Below are 22,866 nucleotides of genomic sequence, written 5' to 3'. Positions count from 1 at the left end.
ACCAACATTTTCTTTAAATTAATTGTGATATTTTTTATGGATCTTTTTATCAACTGTGGGAAACCACAGAGCTGATCATCTTTCTTAAAAAACAACCAATAATAGTAAAGAAGACACAAGACTTACTGCAAAAATATTTTTCCAAGCAATCAGGAAAGAAAATTGCCTCTATTCTCAAGTCAGATGCACTTCAAGCAAAAAAGTGATCTCAATGTAGAGTTTATGGGTTTGCACTTCTAAACTTTAACAGTCCTTTTTTTTTCTTTTTGCTAAAATTCAGTGATACAGAACCTCGCAGTCTGCCTTACTGTAGACATGAAATGTAAACATCTGTTTAGATATCAGCATTAACTGAACTATAGTAACCTATATCAGACGTATTAATGCTCATAGTTGCATCTCCATGTTTCCCAGGGGGGAAAAAAATCACTAACCTTTTCTGAAAAAATATTTAAAACATCACCATTCAGTATTGCGGTTACCAGGGTAAAGTGCATTTGATGCTTATTAAATTTTTCCCAATTAATTTTTTTAAATGTTGTGAGCAGAAATCAAGCCTTTTAATCATCCTTTTCATAGGCCATAGCCTTAATGCAGGCAGAAGTGGTTTTAATTAGGCCCTAACCAAAACAAAAACAAAACAAAAAAATCATTAGCATTAACAAACTCTGTCAGTAATAAACCAAGAGGTCAAATACAATCCAGTGCTTTACAAAGGCCCCCCCACACTACCACTTTATCAAAATAATTACCTTTGATATGATGGTTGGAGGTATTTGAAATGTGTGCAAGGGCTCAGGTAGAAGCAATGGCTCATGGAGAAATTTGGAGCATTTTGTTATCCTGGACTATTAAGCACATTCATAGTTCATAAAATTTAATGGTCTGTCTGCAATGATTTATTTTTTAAGTCAGCCAGGGGCTTTTAGGAGACCAAAATATGACCAAATGGCATCAACTACTCTGTAAAGTTTAATGTTAGTATAAAGTCTTACCACAAACGTGCGAATTAACTACTTTCCCCAGCATGATCTGAAAGTCTTCCCTTAAATAAATGAAAATGCTTCCTGACCTCCCAGGGATTTCTCTGAACTGAAGGGATATATTCTTTCCAGGGGTACTAGGTAAAAAAAAAAAAAAAAAAAAAAAAAAAAAATGCTAGGAAGGAAGTCAGAATTGTGAACAGTATTCGAACAAAGGGCTCAACCAAATGAAGGGCAGGTGTAAGATGGAAACCATGAACATCAGGGAAATCATTTTTATTGATGGGAGGATAGATTTTTTTAAAAAAAAGGAATATTAATAGGAACTAGGTCTTTCCTACAGAGGCGAAGTGTGGGGTCTAAATCTGATTATTGCCAACCAAGAAAGTGCCTGTGTAGTCTGTCATCCCAGGCTTTAGTGCTGCCATGTAAGCTGCTAACTAAGGGGTAATAGCCATTTAGACTGCCAGCACTCTGTCAATCAATAAATCATCTCATGCACACATACACATTCTTTCCCCAGATGAGCAGCTCTCCTGTCAGGGGACTCACTGGAATTTCTCTGACGATGCTCATTGGATCAGTATGTGACTAAATTGATGACTCTTAATTTTAGGTCTGCATCCTTTCACACACCCATACACTTTAGAAAATGGACTAACGAGAATAAAATGATCAAAAGGGAAAAAAAAAAAAAACACAAGAAAAATAAAGCCCTCAGTTAACCACAAACTATGAGAAATTCCTTGGTAAAATTTGATACAGCATTTAAAGCAGGACTAGGCATAGAGTAGTTATTTGGAAATAGGATTAATAAATGTAGGAAAAGGTAATATAAGCATGGAGAATAGTAAATAAATAAATTAATCTCTGCTTCTCGCAAAGACCTACATCTGCTTTATTGGGAAACATTTCCTCTGAAGTCAATAAATGCTGAGGTTGCATAAAACAATTCAAATTAAAAACTGTCACTTAATTTAAATGTCTTTGACAGAAAACTGTTCATTCATATCTCTTGATGTCTTGTGTCCATGTCTCATTTTTCACCCTAATCCTATTTCTCTCTCTTAATTTTAGTAGTTTTATTGCCCATCTGACTATAAAAGCAATACATGCTCAGTGCAAGGGAAAAAAACAGAATATATGAAATATTATAAAGAGAAAATAAAGTTTAATACTAATCTCACAACCCAGAGTTAACCAAAAACACATAACACATACCATTTAATAGTTTTTTGTTTTGTTATGTTTTGTCATTTTTGACCTAGTACTAGGAAATGAGCCTATGCCTCCCAACTGATTACTGTGGTCAAAACACTTCAGCACACGTCTGAGAATGCTTTGTATTTTAGTTTCTAGGTGTAGCCTATGAACCCACCATGGTATCTGTACAAGATTTAAGGTAACCTAATTAGTCCAGAACTGGAATTACCAATGGGATTGTGGTTAAATTACAAACCTCCATACAATGGACGTATAGACAGCCATTTAAAAGACTAACTATTCTAATATCTTTCTCAGTAGCTGATAAAAGTTTAATCTTCTGTAAGTGATTTTCACCTTTAAAGAAATGTTTTCTTCATGCACCCATGACAAAACAAGTTACAGAATAATGTGTATTTCTAGAAAGAGTTCTTGGTAAGAATTTTTGCTTTTTCATCTTTATACCCCTTGCACAGTACTTAAATTTTTAAAAAGCATTGATAAAAAATAAGGAAAATTTTAATTAGTAAAGGGTAAGGCTGACATTTTACACTATGAACTAACAAGTCACCAGGGCACAGTTTCATGAATACTGACAGAAGACAGAAGACTTCTGGGTCAGAGATAAAGGACCCTTAGTCACAGAAATGGAAATAGAGTGTCAGCATTTTCTTATACCCATTCTCCAACCCCAACTCCCACAGGGCACCTCAAAGTGGGCTAGATGGTACCCACGCACACCCTGGCTTGTATTACAAGAAGATAACCCTGAGCTTTAAGAAGCTGAATCTTTTATCCCAGGCAGGAAGCAGAGCTGTTCTTTGCTCTGGAGGAAGACATTTCTATCTTCCCAGACTGTTAGACCACCATGCTTAAAGTCAGCCTGGAACAAAGGCAATCAGTGCCTCTGCTTTCAGAACATGCCGAAATGCAAGGGACTCGTGGAAAATAGGTTCCTGGCAAAATATAGTTCATTCTTTTTAGTGGCTACATATTGAATTGTATCAGTGTTGTGTTATATTTTTAACTAATGTCCTAAGAGAACTTTTATTTGTTTCTAAAGCCACCATTACCATTCTTGGACTTGCCCTATTATTTATTTGAAAGATTTTCTTTGTTTATTTTAATAGATTTCTATTGGTATCAGAGAGGGAGTGGGAGGGAAAGAGAGATAGAAACATCAATGATGAGAGAGAGAGAGAGAGAGAGGGAGAGAGAGAGAGAGAGTGTGTGTCACTGATCGGCTGTCTCCTGTATGCTCCCCACTGGGGATTGAGCCTGCAACCCAGGCATGTGCCCTTGACCAGAATCGAACCCAGGGCCCCTCAGTTTGCAGGCCAATGCTCCATCCACTGAGCCAAACTGGCTAGGGCCTGAAGGATTTTCTTATGTGCACATTACATTCCCCTCAACGATGCCTTGTCTCACCCTGCTTGTATCATAAATGTTTGGCTTCCCCTTGTTTTCACTATAAATGGTATATTATCGATCTGTTTGAGCGCTTCAAATCTAGCAGGTACAGTGACATCTTACTTGGTTTTCATTTTTATTTGCTAATTACTGATAAAATTAAATATTTATCTTTATATTTATTAACTGTGTATCTCTCTTCACTATTGACATCCACCAACCCATAATTTTTTAATGGAGCATTCATCTCTGCCTTACTGATGGGTAAGAATTTTAAATGTCCATATTAAGACTATTAGTTCTTATCTATTACAGGCCACCTCTTTTCATGGTACATTCCATTAATATGAAGAATTTTTATACAACAGAATAAATTTAGTTCCATACCCACCCAAAGACATTTACCCTATTGTTAAGGACAACCTTCTGGCCTCCAGATCTCTCTCTCTCTCTCTCGGGAGGAAGCCAGTGTAATTCCACAGCTGTAGCATGACTATAAACCTGTTTATTCATTTGGGCAACTCTGTCTTAATATATCATCAAAGATCTGTGTTAAATAGCTGAAAATAGTCTGGTTGCAAATGTGAATTTTCACATTAAGTTCTTCTTTCTCTTCCTTGTCAAATTATACAGGATTAAACTTGAAACTAATTATAAAAGCTAAATATTGAGAAACAAGACTAAAAAGGCTCTAATGGAAGAGTTTAATCTTAAACTGTTACAGAAATGTCTCATCTCTCTCAGTGTTACAATGAAAGTCATTATCCACTAACATCCCAATCTCCCAGGCCAAGTCATACAAAAGGTTAAAACAGCATATTAAACACTCATGTTTTTGCTGTAAATATTATAAAACTTAAAGAAGTTACAAAATCTTGCCAGTGGTCTATCTGAAGGGTAATTTTAATTAAACTTCAAAATTTTGTCCCCCCCTCTCAAAAAAATATTTTGCAAATAATAGCTAGAAAGAGAAATATAATAGGGAAAATATATCCAAATTTAAAGTACTTTTTAAAAAGTAATTGCAAGGTTAAAATCAAGTTTTATAACTTTGTAACTATAAGAAGTATCTCTCCCCCAAAGAAAGAAAGAAAAAAGAAAGCTGTTAGGCAGCTGCATTCAAACAATTTATGAGAACAAATTTGACAGGTTTCTTTGTGAAATGAAAGGGAATGTGTGAAATCAAAACTCAGTTATGAATGTCAGATCGCAGATTTCTCAAGAAAACCTTCCCGATGACTCCTGGTAGCTTATGTGCATTGGGTAGTAGATATTTAAATATAATTTTTCAAAACAATTTCAAGGTCAGATTAAAAACTAAAATAACAAAAGAGAGCCAGGTTCCTCCAGACTGGCATTGTTTGGGGAGATCAGAGTTGAACTAAAATCCCTATGGTAGAGGCCCCAGGTTCTGGAGGCCCCAGGCTCATGAGGTGCAAAGAGCACCTTCTCAGCACAGTCAGCGATGCCAGTGGATCCAAACCTACACTATGCCCACGACCCCTAACTGCTGGTGGAACCAGAAACCAAAAGGTTCTTTACAATGAGATGTCGCAAACATTCTCTCCTCTCAAGGTCATTAGAAAAGACTCCAAGTGGCCAATATTCACATGCTTTTTCTTCCTGGCACTATGTACTTAATTGGGGCCCACATTGTCATCAACATATAGTAGAACACATACTAGTACATATATACAGTGTGGGGCAAAAATAGGTTTACAGTTGTTCGTATGGGAAATAATACAATAATCTATATAATAAAGGCCTAAGCGACTATTATGGTGGAACAACCAGAACGACTGGTTGCTATGATGTCCACTGACCACCAGTGGCAGGTGCTCAATGCAGGAACTTCACCCGGGGGAGCACCACTCAGCCAGAATCCAGGCTCATGGCTGGCAAGCACAACAGAGGTGATGGGAGCCACTCCTACCTCTGCAGCAACGCTAAGGAGCAGAAAGCCAGCAGGTGGTAAGAAGCGAGAGGTCCCAGGTTGCAAGAGGGCATAGGCCAGGCTGAAGGATTCTCCACCCCACCCCCAGTGCATGAATTTTATGCACCGGGCCTCTAGTGCATCTATACTAATAGAGGAGTATGCAAATTGGCCTGGATGCCATCACATAATGGCCTATCAGGACAGGGGTGGTGCCACAGCAGAGAGATCTCAGCACAACTGTGCTGGGGATCTAAAAGGCACAGAGAGGAAGGGAGAGCAGATAGGCAGTTAGGGGGATCAGGCTGGGAGAGAAGAGCACAGAGGCAGTTAGGGGGAGCAGGCCAGGAGGGGAGAGCAGATAGGCAGTTTGGGTGATCAGGCCAACAGCAGAAAGAAGATAGGCAGTCAGGGGAATCAGACTGGCAGGGGAGAGCAGTTAAGCAGTTAGGGTGATCAGGCCAGGTAGGGAGAACAGTTAGGGGGATCAGGCCAACAGGGGAGAGCAGTTTGGGCCATCTGGCTGGCAGGGGAGCAGTCGCAGGCGTCTTCAAACTATGGCCCGTGGGCCACATGCGGCCCGCAGAGGAGTCTGATCCGGCCCGCCAGGTTTTTTGGGCAGTGAGTGCAGCCGAGGTGTTACAGTAGGAATTAGTAGTTCATATAGTCCAGCCCTCCAGCTCTCTGAGGGACCGTGATCTGGCCCCCACTTTAAAAAGTTTGAGGACCCCTGAGTTAGGGGCATCAGGCATGCAGGCAGGTGAGCAGTTAGGAGCCATGGTTCTGGGTTGCAAGATGGATCCTGGATTAGAGAGGGCATGGGCTGGGCTGAGGGACCTCCTAACCCCTGTGCATGAATTTCATGTACCGAGCCTCTAGTAAATAATACAGTAGGGGTGTTGAACTCAATCAGAGAAGGGGCCAAAATCTAAAATCCAGCCTAAATCGCGGGCTGAATGGTTTACTGAACAGACATAAACTGTTGTTGTGATGGAAACGCAGCGGAGTGCAGTGATGACAGCGTGGTGCGGGCCACATTGCAAGGCCTGGCGGGACGGATTTGGCCCGCGGGCCTTGTGTTTGACACATGTGTAATACAGGATCAAACTCTGTGAGAAAGGACTATGAGCAATGCTCCCAGGACTCTCTACCATAGTGGGTGGAAAAATTGATTAGACTCTTCCACTTCAAAAGAAACATTCTATCTTAGTGTTTGGGCTGAGCCCACCCAACGTGGCTGCACCCCTGAAAATAGAGCAGTCACTCTGGTTGTTTTGCCAGGCAGAGGGAAGTAGAAATGAGACAACTGAAAACTCTGAAGAACATTTGCTTCATGCTTCCAACATTATAACAATAAAATGTCATTATAAAACAGAAATAAAAAACAATCAAGTCACCCACAAAAAGTAAATAATTATGAATAATCAACAATCCTTTCATAGGATCCAAGTCACAAAGCAAGAAATGTGTATCATAAATATTTGGCATGTTTCATTGACTAGTTATCCTCACAAAAACTTAACAGGTACTTGCATTTGGAAAAGAAAAACCAACACTAGCACCAAATCCTTTGTCTTTCAGATATCATCTTGGTGGCTTACATTTATGGTGGCTTGATTCTGAAGATTCAGATATTATGCAAACAATTATGAGCTCCCTCATCCGAGACCATCCAGGGAAGAGGACTTGAGAAAACAAAGTCTGTGCAAGGTGACCGGCAAGCCAATGGTGCGTATAGACTGAAACTCTTAAATCTGAGTTTCTATCCTTCTGCTTCAACTTTGCCACTTAGGGAAAATATGTCCTATTTCCATATTTTTCCAAATACATCTCCCCAAGAATTTTAAACATGAAATAAAAAGCCAACTATAAATCCAAGGACACACAAATATACACAAATATACCAGAATAATAAAAGTATAGAGGTCTAATTATTGCTGTGCTTATAGCCTCCACCACAATGCCTGGCATATAATAAATATTCAGTAAATGTTTTTTTTAAAGTAATTAATCCAATCAAATACCCACAAACCAGCTATTCCTCTCTTATACAAATATATAATTAAATTGACCCAAATCCATAAATCACACTCTTGTTTCAGATGAGAAGTTTTAAGGTTACCTTCTTCTAAGAATATTGAAAATTTCCCCCCACACCACCACCACATAAAATTGGTGTCAAAACAGATTAGCACTCTACATAAGCTCACAATTCTTTGTTAACACTGTAGAATGTGGACCCTGCACTCTAAGAAACATTGACATATTATTTCACATCAACATCTCTCAAAGACTCTGAGAAGAAAATTGTCACTGAAATGAATCCAACAAAATCACCTGGTACTTAAAGTGTGAACAGAAAAGTCGGAGATTTGATCCCCAAGTTGGTTTGAACTAGAAATTGCCTTTTTAAATAAATAATTCAAATATCACCAGAACATATTCAGAAGAGGAGAAAAGGCAGAATGAAGGAAACGAAAAGAAACTGAATCTTATATAAACTAAAAGAACATTTCCACCCAGGCTAAGGAGATTGGAGAATTCATTTCCTAATAAACAAATATCTGATCTTTGCTTCTATTTACAGAATTCCATATACATGTTTTATGTCCTATAAAGTCAGATAAAACTGCCCACTGAGGTTCCTTTGCCTGTCTTCTCCACACCCTCACACCAGTTGTTTCCACCATTGCCCATGTGACAAGGGCTCAGGTCCCCTTGGATTTCTGGCATATTCTACCCATCAGTCTCTGCCTAAGGAAAACCAGGAGTCCGAGATTCCTGAGCAGGGCTACTGCTCTCTCCACTTTGAAAAGTTGAAGGGCATCATGTTCAGAAACCACATCCCGCTGCAATCTGTGGAGCAACAGCCCTCCCCATTCTCTCAATGCAGACGTGCACAAATAAGAGCTAATGGCCAAGTGGCAAGAACCAGGGCCTGCTGAGGACTTCAAATTGAAGGAGTGGGATCCAGCCTGTGAACTGAGGGCCTTTAAAAAAAATTGTTAATAAATTTATTGAGATACAATTGACAATAAATTGCACATAGTTTTGAACCATTTTACATTTCTTCCACTAGCATATGAGAGTTCCAGTTCCTCCACATCCATACCAATACATGTTATGTTTTTGCCACTTAATAGATATGTAGAGGTACCTTGCTATAGTTTTAATTTGCATTTCTGTAATCATTAATGTTGAGAATTTTTTCATTTGCTTATTTGCCATCCACATACCTTCTTTGATGAAGTTCAAATCTTTCATTTTTAAAAATGGGATTGGTTGTTTGCTTACCATTGAATTTTGAGAGTTCTTTATATGTTCTGGATGCAAGCTCTTTATAAGACATACTAGAGGCCCAATGCATGAAGATTCGTGCAAGAATGGCCCTTCCTTTCTACCTTCACTCTGGCTTTAACCTCCTTTCTGCTTTCCCACACTGCCCAGAGGCCTCCAGTAGCTGGGGCAGTGTGGAATGCCTGCATATGCTAATTAACCCACTATCTTTGTTGGGTTAACTTGCATACTCACTCCTGACTGGCTGGTGGGCATCACAAAGGTATGGTCAATTTGCATCTTACTCTTTAATTAGTGTAGATGCTCTGTGACTATTCATTTCCAGTCTGTAGGTTTGTCTTTTTTCTTCTCTTAATAGACATTAAATATACTAATATACTAATCTGGAATTCACCCACTTCCTGGAGACTTACCCACTGCATAATCACTGGTGGCATAACCTCCAGAATTGAAGCTAGACCTTCAACTCATCCTCTGAAACCTAAAAGTCCATTCATAATGGGCCACTCTGGCTCTGGGTTTCTGGGCTCCTGCTATCCAGCTGTGCTTCTTATCATCATAAGTAACTATCTTTCTTATTCACATTCTAGTCATGCTTTACACACAAGTGAGAGATAAAAGAGAAGTCATGGAGACCTATACCCAGCTACAAAGAACAGAGGCTTCATTCAGCTCCCTGAAAAAGGTGCTGACTCTAAGTAGAAGGCCATTTTGGGAAGTACAAAATTTATGGCTGAACTGATGGCATAAACTATTATAACATTTCTTTACATAATATGTCAGACCACAAAACGAGAAAAGAAAAATACCTCTCCATAGTCAAGTTCAAAGACCACAGGATGTTGACAGAGAGATATCCCATCAACCTGCCATTTGTATTCTTTTCAGTCAACCAATGGAATCATTTTCATAATCACTAACAGATAAAACCCTAAAAGGATAGACATCATCTCTAGAAGACCCAAAATAAATTATCTATTTCTTAAGACTGATTCCATTCCATTAGTATAGCATATGCTGAGTAAACCTATACATTAGGAAGATGGATAAATGAGTGAACTGAAGGACAAACAAATGAACAGATAACAAACATGTGCAAGTCAGAGCAAGCCTAGAGCAGGGGTGGGGCCAAAGGGAAGGCAAAGGAGACACGATAGGGGAAAGAAACCTAGAAACAAAATCTACATCAGAACTTTGTACAAAAATATGCTTGTAAGAATCACTGAAGCACATTTTGGTGTCTTTCCTTCAAAATGAGTACATTTCAACAGTCTCTTTGCTTAATGACCAAAGTTTAAGTAGTCCTAGCTTGGCCTTGAAAGGTGACCTAGCCTTGGTCTTCCCATTTAAAACTGTGAGACTTTTTTTTCCCTCAACCCACAGCTGGCAAATTACAGTGTTCCGGTATTTGAACCAGACATGAACAACTTTATACAGAATGAAATTTCAACTAAGCAAGTTCTCTGAACTCAAAGATTTCTTGCAAATTAGGCATATCCTACAAACCCACTCTTGATAAAGTTGATGGTGACTCGTCTTCAACAGCCAAGCCTGTGCATTTGAGGGTTTTGTTAGTGCTGAATGCTGAATTTGTGATTTTAAACATGAGTTCTGGTTATTTTAAGCCATTCCTGTCTTTTTGATGGCACTGTAAAGAAAGAACCTCAGAGAGAGCTTTGATTCTCTCATAACAGTTTCTAGCAAAAAATCACTCATTTCTATTTGTAGAAAATTTCCATTACCTAATAAATGTATCCACCATCCCCAGAACAATCAATTAATCAGAATATTATTCAATACATACAGAGTGGAAGCCAACTACCCAACTTAAGTCCTCATTAATCAAAAATTACATAGGTTTTCCAATATCCTGAGACGTTAACCTGTAATTCATCTGTTGATGGATGTGCAGCCACAAACCATTCAACAAACTCGTGAATCTCTGAAATCAGGTGAGGGGTTCATCGATTTCCAGTGAGGTGCAGCAAATGGGAAAGGCCATTATAACTGGGTGTCTCCAGGCACTGGGGACCCATTTGGATGACTTAACAAATTCCCCCAAAAGCCAGGAACTTAAAATATGTATTCTGCTGGTCTGAAGTGCTACTTTGAAATAATTCTTTGGGATTAAGTAAAGGCTTTAGAAACAGATACAATTGGAATCTACACAGCTGGGGGAAACTTTTCCTGCAATCTTCACGAGGAGGCATCTCCTTAAAATGGTACACACGCATATCTCACCCTATACCCTCACTCACTTGGAGAAGGAACCAATCTCATCTCCCATCCTTCTCTACTTGCATTTCAGCAATAAACCTTCTGAAAGATAGAAACAGACCAGCATGGACCCTAGTTATACTTAAGTAAATTTTTGTCGGAATAAAATATATGTACAGAGACATACATGACAATTATATAGCTCAATAAATTTGTATTGAGTAACCACCAGCCAGATCAAGAAATTAAATATTACCAACACCCCTAAAGAATCCTTTGTGTCCTCTCCCAGTTACCTCCCAAAAGTGGCTACATATCAGAGATTAGTTTGCCTGGTCTTGAAATTTACATAACTGGAACCCTGAAGTATTGCACCCCTTTATATCTGGTTTCTTTGGTTCCATGTTATGTCTGTGAGAGGATACACGTTGTTGTTTGTGGCTTTAATGTGCTCACTCCCTGCTGTGTAACATTCCACTGTGTGACTATACCACAACTCATCCATCAGACTGTTGAGGGACATCTGAGCCACTTCAAGCGTGGGGCTATCACAAACAATGCTACCATAAATGTATTTGTAAAAGGTTTGGGGTACATATACCCTAATTTCTGTTGGCTATATTCCTACCTAATTGCATTTTGACTACTGCTAAAGATGAATCAAATGGAGTTCCCTACCAAGAGACTGTCTAGATCCCATCTATCGAATGATACAATGCAGCATCTTCTGTTCCTATTGATTGATTCCAATGTGGAATGAGGAAGCATTATTGCACAGAGAACTTAATTATAACTGTGCTCAGCTGGAAAAGAAATGATATGGCCAGCCCAGTGGGCTCATTTAGCCAAGATGGGATTTTGTGAAAGAGAACAGCACCTATTGTGAATAGAAATGAGCTATGTGATGGGGCTAGATTTGATGGAAGGGACTAGACTTTTCTGAGGGATACCTATAGCATGAAATGAAAGCTTGGCCCACACCTGTTGTCTGCTCAGCTGACAACAAAGAGCCTGGGACAACTGTGAAAGGCCAGAGGCCTACACAAGACAGAAATACCACCTGTGCTCTTATGTCTGCGTTGTGTTGTTTTATTGCCTTTTTTGTTTCAACAAGCTAGTGGGGAAAGGGAAAACCACCTCAAGATACCACTCTCGGGACACAGCCACTCTTGGCCAGAGCTGCCTGCGTATTGGTCAGGGAGGAAGCTTCACCTGGGGAGCTTCACCACCCAGCATACAATAGTTTGAAAACAGACCATCACAGCAGAAGCTTCTGGTCAATGGTAGGTCATAGCAACACTAGAAATGGTTGTATTGGACTGCCTTGAGTACAACCAAATGCATGAAAGAAAGGCGTGGGCCAGCAGTTGTTTTCAATGATTCACTGGATAGCCTTTGTCTTATTTGTAAATACGTAAGTTACTTTATGTTCCATAAAATTCAGTGTCCTCATCTGTAAAATCTGGATTACATATTAATACACCTTCTTTGAAGAGTCATTTCAATGGGAAAAAAGTAGGTTAAGTTCTGTAAATTAAAAAAAAAAAAAAAAAAGATAATCAAGGGGATGGGAGGAGAGAACAGTATTCATTATTACTAAATCTACATAAGCTATAGCCTTCCTTCAATTAGTCATAAGAACTAATTCCCTAAATAAGGATCCATCAAAATGATGTATGTACTTTTCCCCCCCAGTTGAGATCATAACCCATAGGTCTACTAGGCATGAGGAGATCTTGGCACTCACAGGTAGAACTATCTCCTTGGGCGGAATCACCTTCCTCACTGCCTTTTTTCTTGAATTAAAATGCCCTCCTCACTTTCTAGATGGGCTTCAAAGTAAGACTTCATATGGGGATGGGAATGTGGCTAGAGGCTTCCACACTGTACAGTGGAATTCTAGACACTTCCCACTGCCATCAGGCCTTTCCACTCTTTCTCCCCAAATGTGGGTCCTCCTCAGATTAGGCAAAGTCCTGAACCACCTACATTGTGGCATGTCAAGCGGCAGAGGTAGCTTTGTAATTAGGGTTGATGTTAAGCTTTGGAGGAGGAGAAAGCTGTTTGTTTAGTCTATCTGAAGAGTGCCGAAGAAGGTTCTTATGAAGGAAAAACCCTTAGACAGGCATAGTCTCCATTTCCTCATCATCAATATTTTTTGGATTATATCCCTGAAGGTCGCTGCTAAAATGCAAATACATAATGGATGAGATGGTATAGTAAGACCTTATCAGTGAAGAAAACCTGTGTTCCATTAAATTATCTTTTTGGAAGAGAATAGAGTCAGAAGGGAGTGAGATGTAAGACAGGTATACCTTGACAAAAACACCTATCAAGAGTATGGAGAACTTGTCACACAAAAAGGGAGTGCAGTGGGAGTGGCTGAGCAGCTAGACAAGTGCTGAGGGTTGTGTGTGAGGGTATTTGGGAAACCAAATGCCAAAAGAGAAAAGATAGAAGATTCTAGAGACAATTTTCAAAACACTTTGAAAATATCTTCATATGATTTCATATACTTTTGCTTTATTCTCTCCACTAAGTAGTTTAGGAATCTCCAAATTCTACTCTCCTTTATTCTCTCATCCCCAACCCTTAATATAGGGCACTACTCTCTTTCAAGCACACCAATTCACAGAGCCATGAAGTGAGGACACTCTCAGAGAATTTAAAACACATCCTCTGAGTCAGGTGAGACCATAACCTTCAGAAAAGAAAGTGGTTTTAAGTCCCTTAAAATTGTGTGTAGTTCCACCAGAGTTTCAGATTTGAAGGAAAAGGCATCTATCTTTTTTGGGAATTTTATTGTTTATTTTTTCTAAATAAGTTATTTCTTTTATGAATAAAGAGTGATTATGGGCCCTGTCTGGGTGGCTCAGTTGGTTGGAGCACCATCCTGCACATCAAAAGATTATGGGTTCAATTCCTGGTCAGGACACATACCTAGGTTTCGGGTTCAATCCCTCTTGGGACATGTATAGGAGGCAACCAATCAATGTTTCTCTCTCTCCCTTTCTCTCTCTCTCTTTCTCTCTCTCTCTCTCTCTCTCTCTCTCTCTCTCTCTCTCTCTCTCTCTCTACATATATATATATATATATATATATATATATATATATATATATAATTGTTTTTCCCCCCTTAATATATATATATATCTCCTCAGGTGAAAATTAAGGGGGAAAAACAATAATTACGACTTTGGGAGAATATCTTCAGAGTTAAAAGTTCCTGTATCAAGCTTTATGGTAATTCTAACCCAATGATGCCAAGATACTGATATAACTAATTCACTTTTATATTTCTTTGTATAAAATTTAAGCAAATGGTCTAGGGAGGAGAAGAAGGAGACAGACATATATGTATGTATCAGAGCAATAATCCTGAATTTAAGACTTAAAATAGGCTTTGTGTCAATATGTATAAAGGATACAGAATACATACCCGTGTTTCCCCGAAAATAAGACATCCTCTGAAAATAAGACCTAGCGCAGCTTTGGGAGAAAAAATTAATATAAGACACTGTCTTATTTTCGGGGAAACAGGGTAGATGATTAGAGGAAATGAGGTTTCATCCCACATTACAGCAAAAATCTCACATTCAGCTTTTAAAAAAAAAACAAAACAAAAAACTGAAGTCATTTAAAACTCCCTTTCCTTAATCAAGAATTAAACCCAAGAAATATGCACCACTGAAGCCAAAGCAGGAGAAAACAGCCAGAAAACAGTACCTACAGAATTCAGGCAAATGTTCCAAGTGGCTCCCTCACAGCTGAATATGGGCTAATCAAGGAGCCGGAGGGTTCTTTTTTTAGGAAAAGTTTTAGAACATGATAAACTCCTCTGAATCCATCCAGCAAATCTCCTTAGAAATCGAGGGATAACCAAAAGAACAACAAAGCTTTCTCAGGCCTCTCCCATGGCACTGGCACTGGGCTAGAAATGCAGGATTGAGCCATTACATGGTCACATCAAACTCAAGTAAAAGTTGCATCTCTTCCCACATCCTCTCCAGCATTTGTTGTTTGTTGATTTATGGAGGGCTGAGAAAGGAGTGGAGGGAATCGATGCGGGTGGGGGGAGTGGACATCTTTCAACAATAGAGATAATTTTTTTTTTTAAAGCTGCATCTTAAGCCCCTCCCATCAGCCCATTCAGTGTTTGGTTCCTGCTCCTTTTCGCTGTGTAGAATAGATTTATCACTTGCAGGTTTCCAAGACACAGAAGCTTAACATTCCTCTTGCCCTCCTCAACTTGCACCTAGATTTGGTTTGATGAATCACTTTAATATACAAAAGGATTGAAAAATAAAAATCAATGTATGCCAGTCAATAGAACTTTAGAAAGAACTTCCATTGCTCAGCTTTGTTTGACTACAAAGGGAAATTCACTTGTGGTCCAAAAATGTACTAAATAGAAAAGCTAATAATGCAGATGGTACGCTCTGATTGAATCAAAGACATTGCCAACTGGTCTTATCTCAAAGCAGAGGAAGCCAAGTATCTCAAGGTATTCTGTGTCTTTGATTCCATCTGAAAAGTGCCAGAGAAGGGGCAGCCAGACAGCTGACCCAGCCCAGAAGGATGCTCATGGCTGGGAGACATCAGCTCTCCTGGCTCTAGTCCCTGTCATCTATTTTATTCCTATTCTGGGCTATTCCAGGGGCATTTGTAGATGAAGAAGCATCTTGGAAGGGGTTCCCCATGTTCTGATTTGAAGGACACAGCTAACAGATGGCCCAACCAGAAACACCTTCCCTGACTCTGACTACCAGATGGAAATCCCCTATTGGACCCCCTGAGATGGGTCCTAGAAGACTTATTTTTGAAAGCAGACAGTGGGTTGTATTACATGCTATTTGCAGGTATTGACAATCAGTATGGCCACATGTATCAATCAGGTTATCTCTATACCTATGAGCATTTGTTAAGAGAAGAATCAAGGTTAACTTGGGTAGGAGAACAAGAAATTCCTACCCATAAAATCCTCAAGCAAACAGAGCTCACCTCAGAGCCTACCTGCATTCATCTGTTAGGAGTGACAGTACAGAATTAAGCCAGCTCTGAGTTCACTCTGACAACCTGCCCCAAGGCATTTGGCTGCACAGGAAGAAAAGGAAACTGACAAATCTTCATTATGTTGATTATGTTAATTATGTTAATTATGACAAGTTCTTTTCCACATTCAGAGGGAAGCATTGTTTACAAAAGTTGAAATCTCTGCTGTCTCTAAAGGCTCTCCGTGGGAAGAACCACTTCACTTGGGGGAAACCAAGGGATTCTGTTGTTCCCTTTCTTGAGTAAGTCATTTTCTAGAGCCAAAAAGATATTCCTAGCTCTCATCACTAACAGACTCGGTTCTCACAATTTGTGTTATTATCTGGCCCACTAATGACTCTCTCTAAACTGGGGTGGCATTGTCTCTCTCTCAAAGTTTGATATCTTCCAAGAATGGTACAAGGCACTTCGACCCACCTGTACACACCTGAAGCCCTCACTCTACTATTCTCTGCTTCTTCCTTCATGAGTTGGATCCTCCTTCTTCCCAATTCCCTAAGTCATTTCTTTATTTTTTTTTTCCAAGAGTTTTCTAAAATACTTCTCTAGTTAGAAAATGGGTAATTAGTACATGTGAATGTCTCCTATAAACAAAATGCTCATAATTTTTCCTGATTCCAGCTATACATCTGCCACCACATCTGGACTCCATGAAGCCTGAAACACTGCCATCACAGACCATCCCACAACCGTGTATCTGCTCTCACTTTCTCTTGATGACATAAGTGCTCCACTTCAGACATCTAGGCAGGCATCCCTGTCCTCCTTGATTTCAAAACAGTGCCCAATAGAAATACAATGTGAGCCACATCTAAATTTAAATTTTCTAATAGTGTGCTCGCTTCTAAAATTGGAACAATACAGAGAAGATTAGCATGGCCCCTGCGCAAGGATGACATGCAAATTCGTGAAGCATTCCTTTTTTTAAAAAAAAAAAAATAAATTAATTTTCTAATAGTCACATTAAAAAGGTAAAAAGAAATGGGTGAGGTTAACTTTAATAATATATTTTATTTAACCCAATATATCCAAACATCAACATGTCACCAAGAAAATTATTAATGAGCTACTTTACATTTTTTCCCATTAACTTTTCAGAATCCACTACATATTTTATGTTTATAATACATCTCAATTTAGATGTTTATATTTTCTCTGGAAGTACTTGGTCTATATCTAGGTTTTACAAAATTTACAGCAGAAAAGTAGATTCACATACCCAAGCCGTTCAGTGCTGTGCGATGTCCCAACCAACACCTGGCCTCAGAGTTTCCTGACCCCTGAAGATCAGTCGCCTTCAATTCCTTTCCTTTCCAGTGACCCACATCCACAGCTACTATCCAGATTTTGTCATAACCCTAAACTACTCCACATCTCACGCCATTCCATATCCATGCTCCACTAGCTTCCTGATCCTTTCATTCCTCTGACCATACAGAAACACTCAGACCCTGGAGACCTCCCTATAACTCCCAGTCCATCATCCAAACTCCTGTGCTCAGGGCAAAAAGAGAAGATGAGGAGTTAAGTCTCAGACTGCACTTAAGCGCTGCCACTTATAGGCCATGAGGCCTTGGGTCTCTCTTTCCCCCTGTCTAAAATAAGATTAATAGCACTGTTGAGTAGGTTCTGTGAGAATCAAAAATAAAGCACTTATTATAGTACTGTGTAGTCATTATATAAATTTGTGAAATAAACTTTTCTGTCCAGCCAGGGTAAAACAATACCCTCTCCAGCACACTCCACTCTCCTGTTCCTTTGTCCTACTGTCCCTCTCAGCAGGCAAAGCCATACCCAGATCCAGACTGCCGTCTGCCTTCTTATTATCTATACCAGCTTTTCAACTGGTGTTTTAAAACATGCAATACCTGACTATTTAGTCAGGGGCATTGACCTCTTTTCCCTTAGACTGTCAAGAGAAAATAAAAATATGACAACAGCCAACAATAGGCATCCCATGTAAATGAATCAAAAGTGTACCTTTTTTTTTTTTTTTGGTCAGATCAGAAAAAAAAAAAAGAAAAAAAAAACACACCTTATTCTTTTTGTATGCCTCAGAATTTTAGTAATTAATTTATGTCCCATGAGATGAAAAGGTTTGAAAATTGCTGATCTATACGCAAGCCAACTAAGACCTACTCGAGAAATCTGACAGAGCGTGCCAAACTGGTGTGAACATAAATGCAAGGTCTCGTGTCAGCATTCCTGCGTGAGCAGTTTATTCGCGCTCAGTCAGTTCTCTCTGCCATTCCCCACTCCTAACAGGCTTTTCCCCTGAAGGCTGTGAAGGCCAGGGGGAACACTGGCAAATCTCTAATGAGAAATTATTGGAGAACTGGTTTGGGATTTTTGTTTGCTTTTGCTTGATTTCACACTGTAGTAACAGCTGTGTTATAGAAAAATGAAAATGGTCTCTGCTCAGCCTAACTCATCTCTAGGAGGGCAGAGTTGCCCAGACTTGAGGAACTAGGATGTTATTGTCAGAAGAGAACAGCAGGAGAGCCAGAGGAAATTACAGAAGGCATGGAAATAAAGCTGAAAGAAGAAAAAAATTTCCTTAAGAAGAAAACGAAGCTCTTAGAAACCAGAGTGGGCAAACTCAAGAGAGGTGTCGCTATTCCTGCTTTTAAGCATAGTGTGGCGGGCTGAATAATGGCCCCAAAGATGCCCACATCCAAAGCCCCAGCATCTGTGGCTACACCTTATAGGAAAAAGGGAATTTGCAGGTATAATTGGGTGAAGGATCTTGAGGTGGGGAGAATATCCTGCACTATTGGGTGGGCCCCAGGGATAACCACAAGTGTCCATACAAGAGGGAGGCCCCGGGAGCCTTGATGTTGAAGTTGGAGTTGTCATGCCAGAAACAGGAGATTAGAATGATGTGAGGAAGGGGTTGATTGTGAGCCAAGAAATGTCAAGACAGCCTCCAGAAGCTAAAACAAGCAAGGAAAGATTTTCCCCTTGGGCGTACAGCAAGAACCAGCCCTGCTGATACCTTGACTTTAGTAAAACTGATTTTGGAATTCTGAACTGCAACACTGTAAGAGAATAAAATCTGTTGTTTTAAGCCATCAAGTTGGTAGTCATTTGTTACAGCAGCAGTAAGAACCTAATACACACAAGTAGTGTGGAAAACCTCAAGTGTTATAGGAGCATCTCCAGGGTATGGGTCTGGCCTGTGCCACGAGGGTGCACACTCAGACTTGGTCATTAGGGTCTCAGCCCGATCACTGAAGCACGCCCACAAAGGACAGTCATAGGGACAGCGCTGGATCAGTGTGAGCTTGGGCTCAACAGTGTTCCTACAGATGGTGCCTCCTAGAAGGAAGCAGCCTGCTCAGAGGAGGAGTAGAAGGACTTATTTGAAAAAACAGATGCTTTATCTCTGGACAGCATGATTCAATGGTTAGAGCCATGGTTTGTGCCATCAAAGGATCTCAGGTTTGATTCCCTATTAAGTGCACTTACCTGGGTGGAAGTTCCATCCCACGGATGCAACCAATGGATGTGTTCCTCTCTCCCATCAATGTTTTTCTCTTGCTCACTCCCCTTCCTTCTCCCTTCTACTTCCTCAAAAAAATCTCTATCTAGATTTGTTATGAGTTGAATTGTGTTCCCCCAAAATTCATATGTTGAAGTCCTAATACCTTAATACCTCAACATTTGGGTTGTTCAAAACTAGGGTCACTGCAGATATAATCTGTTAAGATGATTGAACCCCTACTCCAATATGACTAGGGTCCTCCTAAAAGGGGAAATTTTGGACAAGAGACACAAAGAGGACATCACATACAGACTGAAGGTATGCGCCTCAAGCCAAGGAACTGCAGAAGCTCAGGGAGAGGCCAAGAGGAGACCACCCTGCAGAGGGAGCATGGCCTGACAGCACCCTGACCTTAGCTCTGGTTGTCAGCTTGGGAGATAATACATTTGGTGTTGAAGCCATTCCATTTGCAGTACTTTGTAAATATATATATTTTTACATTGATTTCTGAGAGGAAGGGAGAGAGAGAGATAGAAACATCAATGATAAGAGAGAATCATCAATCAGCTGATTCCTGCACAGCCCCCACTGAGGATCGAGCCCACAACCTGGGGTATGTGCCATTGACCAGAATCAAACCCAGGTCCCTTCAGTCCGCAAGCCGACACTCTATCCACTGAACCAAACCAGCTACCGCCATTTGCAGTACTTTGTTATGGCAGCCCTCAAAACCAAAATTCTGAGGAAAGAATAAAGAGATGGCATAAAAGCTCCCTGATTCAGTAGACAGTGGAGGAGTGAGAAAGACTTATTTGAAAAACAGATTCAGGGTAAAGAAAGAAAAGGCCAGTTGCAAAGAGCAAGTTAAAAACATTACAGCTCAGCTGGGCTGTATTAAGTCTAGTTATTATTTGGTCTGACTGTTTGCAATGAAGACAATAAGAATAACAATTACATAGGCTTTTTTAAAAAAAAAAGATTTGCTTTGCTGGAATTTCATGATTGAGCTTTAATTAGCCCTGCAGAGCATCATCAGGTTTTCCTTTAGACTTGTGTGAATTCCTCAAGTTGAGTTCCCCAATGATGTCTTAAGGTTCCTTCCTTGGCATCTCCCAGGAAAGCAAACTTTGTTCCTTACCTGGAAAGACGACCGAGAACCACGTAATCAAGCAAAGGTACTAGGCTTTCTCCAAGAAGCTCTTATTGGCTTTATCTTTAAAGCTTTCTGGTGACATCCAGAGCCAAGGCATGTTAGGCATGACATTCCAAAGTCTTCGTTAATAAAACCACCATTGAAAACTGGTCTTATTGAATTCATGTAAAGAAACATATTGCCATGACTATTAAAAACTTCCAAATTCTGGAGGGATATGGTAGAGTGAAAAAATATATCATTAACAAAATTGCTTTAAAAATGCTTCCTTATATATGAAAAACAAAAAGTTAATACTAGTGATACTTTCAAATGTTATTAAGAAAAAATCTATTAAGTATTTTCAATTCATTCAGTCCCATAATCAATTATTTGTTTGTTTTTCCTGTCAGTACTTCTATAAATTCTGGGCCTTGTCACCTGGCTGTTCTCCTGGAAATTAGTCATTTTCCTTTGAGTGCCCCAGCAACTTGGCCATTGCCAACACTAATACCCAAACACCACTCACCCAAGTCATGAGCACATGCAGCCTAAGGTGACAGGAGGGAATTCAGAGGGGGTTGCAATGGAGCAAAACAAACAACAAATAATTTTGAAGAGAATGTTAAAAATTCCTGTTCTTAAGAGGACTTGCCCACTGCTCCCTTGGGAAGACCTGATGGTCCATCTTGCCCACAGGCTCCAAGCTCCTCCGCTGCAGAGGGGCCTCGCCCTCCGCACACACAGGTGTGAACCCCAGGAAGGTCCTCAGGCCCCTGCAGGGCATCACCTTCCCTCCCTCAGTGGCTCCCAAAGGCCTCCCTAAGATTTCCGGGGCCAATAATTAAGCTGCCAACCCAATACTATTCAAATCTGGTTTAAAACTGGTTCCTTAATTTTATGGGTTGTTGTTTTTTTTTTTAATTCTGCTCACTTTCCCTTCTTTTTAATAACCAATTAGTGTGATTTGTTCTATTTTTTAGTTTACTGCTGCTTTTGGCTCAAGTTCCTGCTTATAAATAAACCTACTCTGACTCACCTACACTATGCATTTTGCTTTACATCATGTTTTGACAAAGTTAAAAAGGAATATGAAGTAACCAACTGCCTCTACTTTAAACTTATCTTAAGAAGTTAAAATTGTCCTAGCCAGTTTGGCTCAGTGAATAGAGTGTTGGCCTGTGGACTGAAGGGTTCTGGCCGAGGGCACATGCCCAAGTTGCAGGCTAGATCCCCAGAGGGAGTGAGGGGACATGCAGAAGGCAACCAATTAATGATTCTTTTTCATTGTTGATGTTTCTATCTTCTCTTCCTCTCACTTCCTCTCTAAATTAATAAAAATATATTTTTTAAAAAAGAAGTTAAAATTTATTCTTCCTAATAACAACCCAACAATTGGATACTTATAAAAATGAGCCAATCTTTTTTTCTAAATATGATAAGAAGATTTTGACTTTCATTTGAAAGTAATTGTACAGAATTGAGTCATTAAATTACTAACACATTTCTTTTCTTCAATCCAGGAATAGCATCAGAATGTATAAGTGATTTCACACATATTTGGACATTGCCCCCTGCCAGTGCCCTTAAATTCATTTCATCTCATTTAAATGTTAAAAGCAGGGGAGGGGAAAGGAGGCACGTTTTTGCTAATGGTGGACAGTTTGGCAACACTGTTGTGTCCTAGGAATTCTGAAAATTTATCCCTAACTTCCCTGCTCCCTCTCCCTCTCTCAGAGACCAGTTCCTGGTATTGTGTATGTATACTCTAGTTATCTCCTTAAAGAGGGAATTCTATATGAGTGCAGGTAATAGATTCTATGAAAAGAACACAGACATATGATTACTTGAATTCTGGCTGGGCCATTTCTAGCTACATAACATTGTATGAGTTCCTTAGCCTCTTTGAGACCCAGTTTCCCCATGTATAGCTTGGAGTTATCAGAAAAATTTATCCAAATTTTCAAAATAGGCAAGAAGGCTTACCGAGTGTTCCGTGTGGTGCTATGTTTGCCTTTCTATTTGTCTGGGATGTTTTTTCTCTGTCGGAGCAGAATTTAACTTGCACATTTTTGTCCAGTAAGGATTGATGGGGTTCAGGACACACTACCCTAAATATGACAGCTTGGCTTACTGAGCATCTTAAACTGAAGGA

The 22,866-nt window shown here is 39.7% G+C and overlaps 1 long non-coding RNA gene and 1 other non-coding gene across 2 annotated transcripts; both read left to right on the top strand.

The window, feature by feature from the left end:
* Nucleotides 1-67: 67 nt before the first annotated feature.
* Nucleotides 68-18,338, top strand: LOC118703433. The gene is made up of 3 exons (XR_004983026.1): nt 68-249; nt 14,267-14,271; nt 18,328-18,338. It is a non-coding gene; the product is annotated as an uncharacterized LOC118703433 (long non-coding RNA).
* On the top strand, nt 16,917-17,022 carry LOC118704076. Its single transcript, XR_004983289.1, has one exon. It is a non-coding gene; the product is annotated as a U6 spliceosomal RNA (small nuclear RNA).
* Nucleotides 18,339-22,866: the final 4,528 nt, after the last annotated feature.

Source organism: Pipistrellus kuhlii, unplaced genomic scaffold, assembly GCF_014108245.1.
Source record: "Pipistrellus kuhlii isolate mPipKuh1 unplaced genomic scaffold, mPipKuh1.p scaffold_m20_p_4, whole genome shotgun sequence".
NCBI classification, from domain to species: Eukaryota; Metazoa; Chordata; class Mammalia; order Chiroptera; family Vespertilionidae; genus Pipistrellus; species Pipistrellus kuhlii.
The sequence above is the reverse complement of the archived record's forward strand: the minus strand, read 5'-3'. Positions and strand labels throughout refer to the sequence as shown.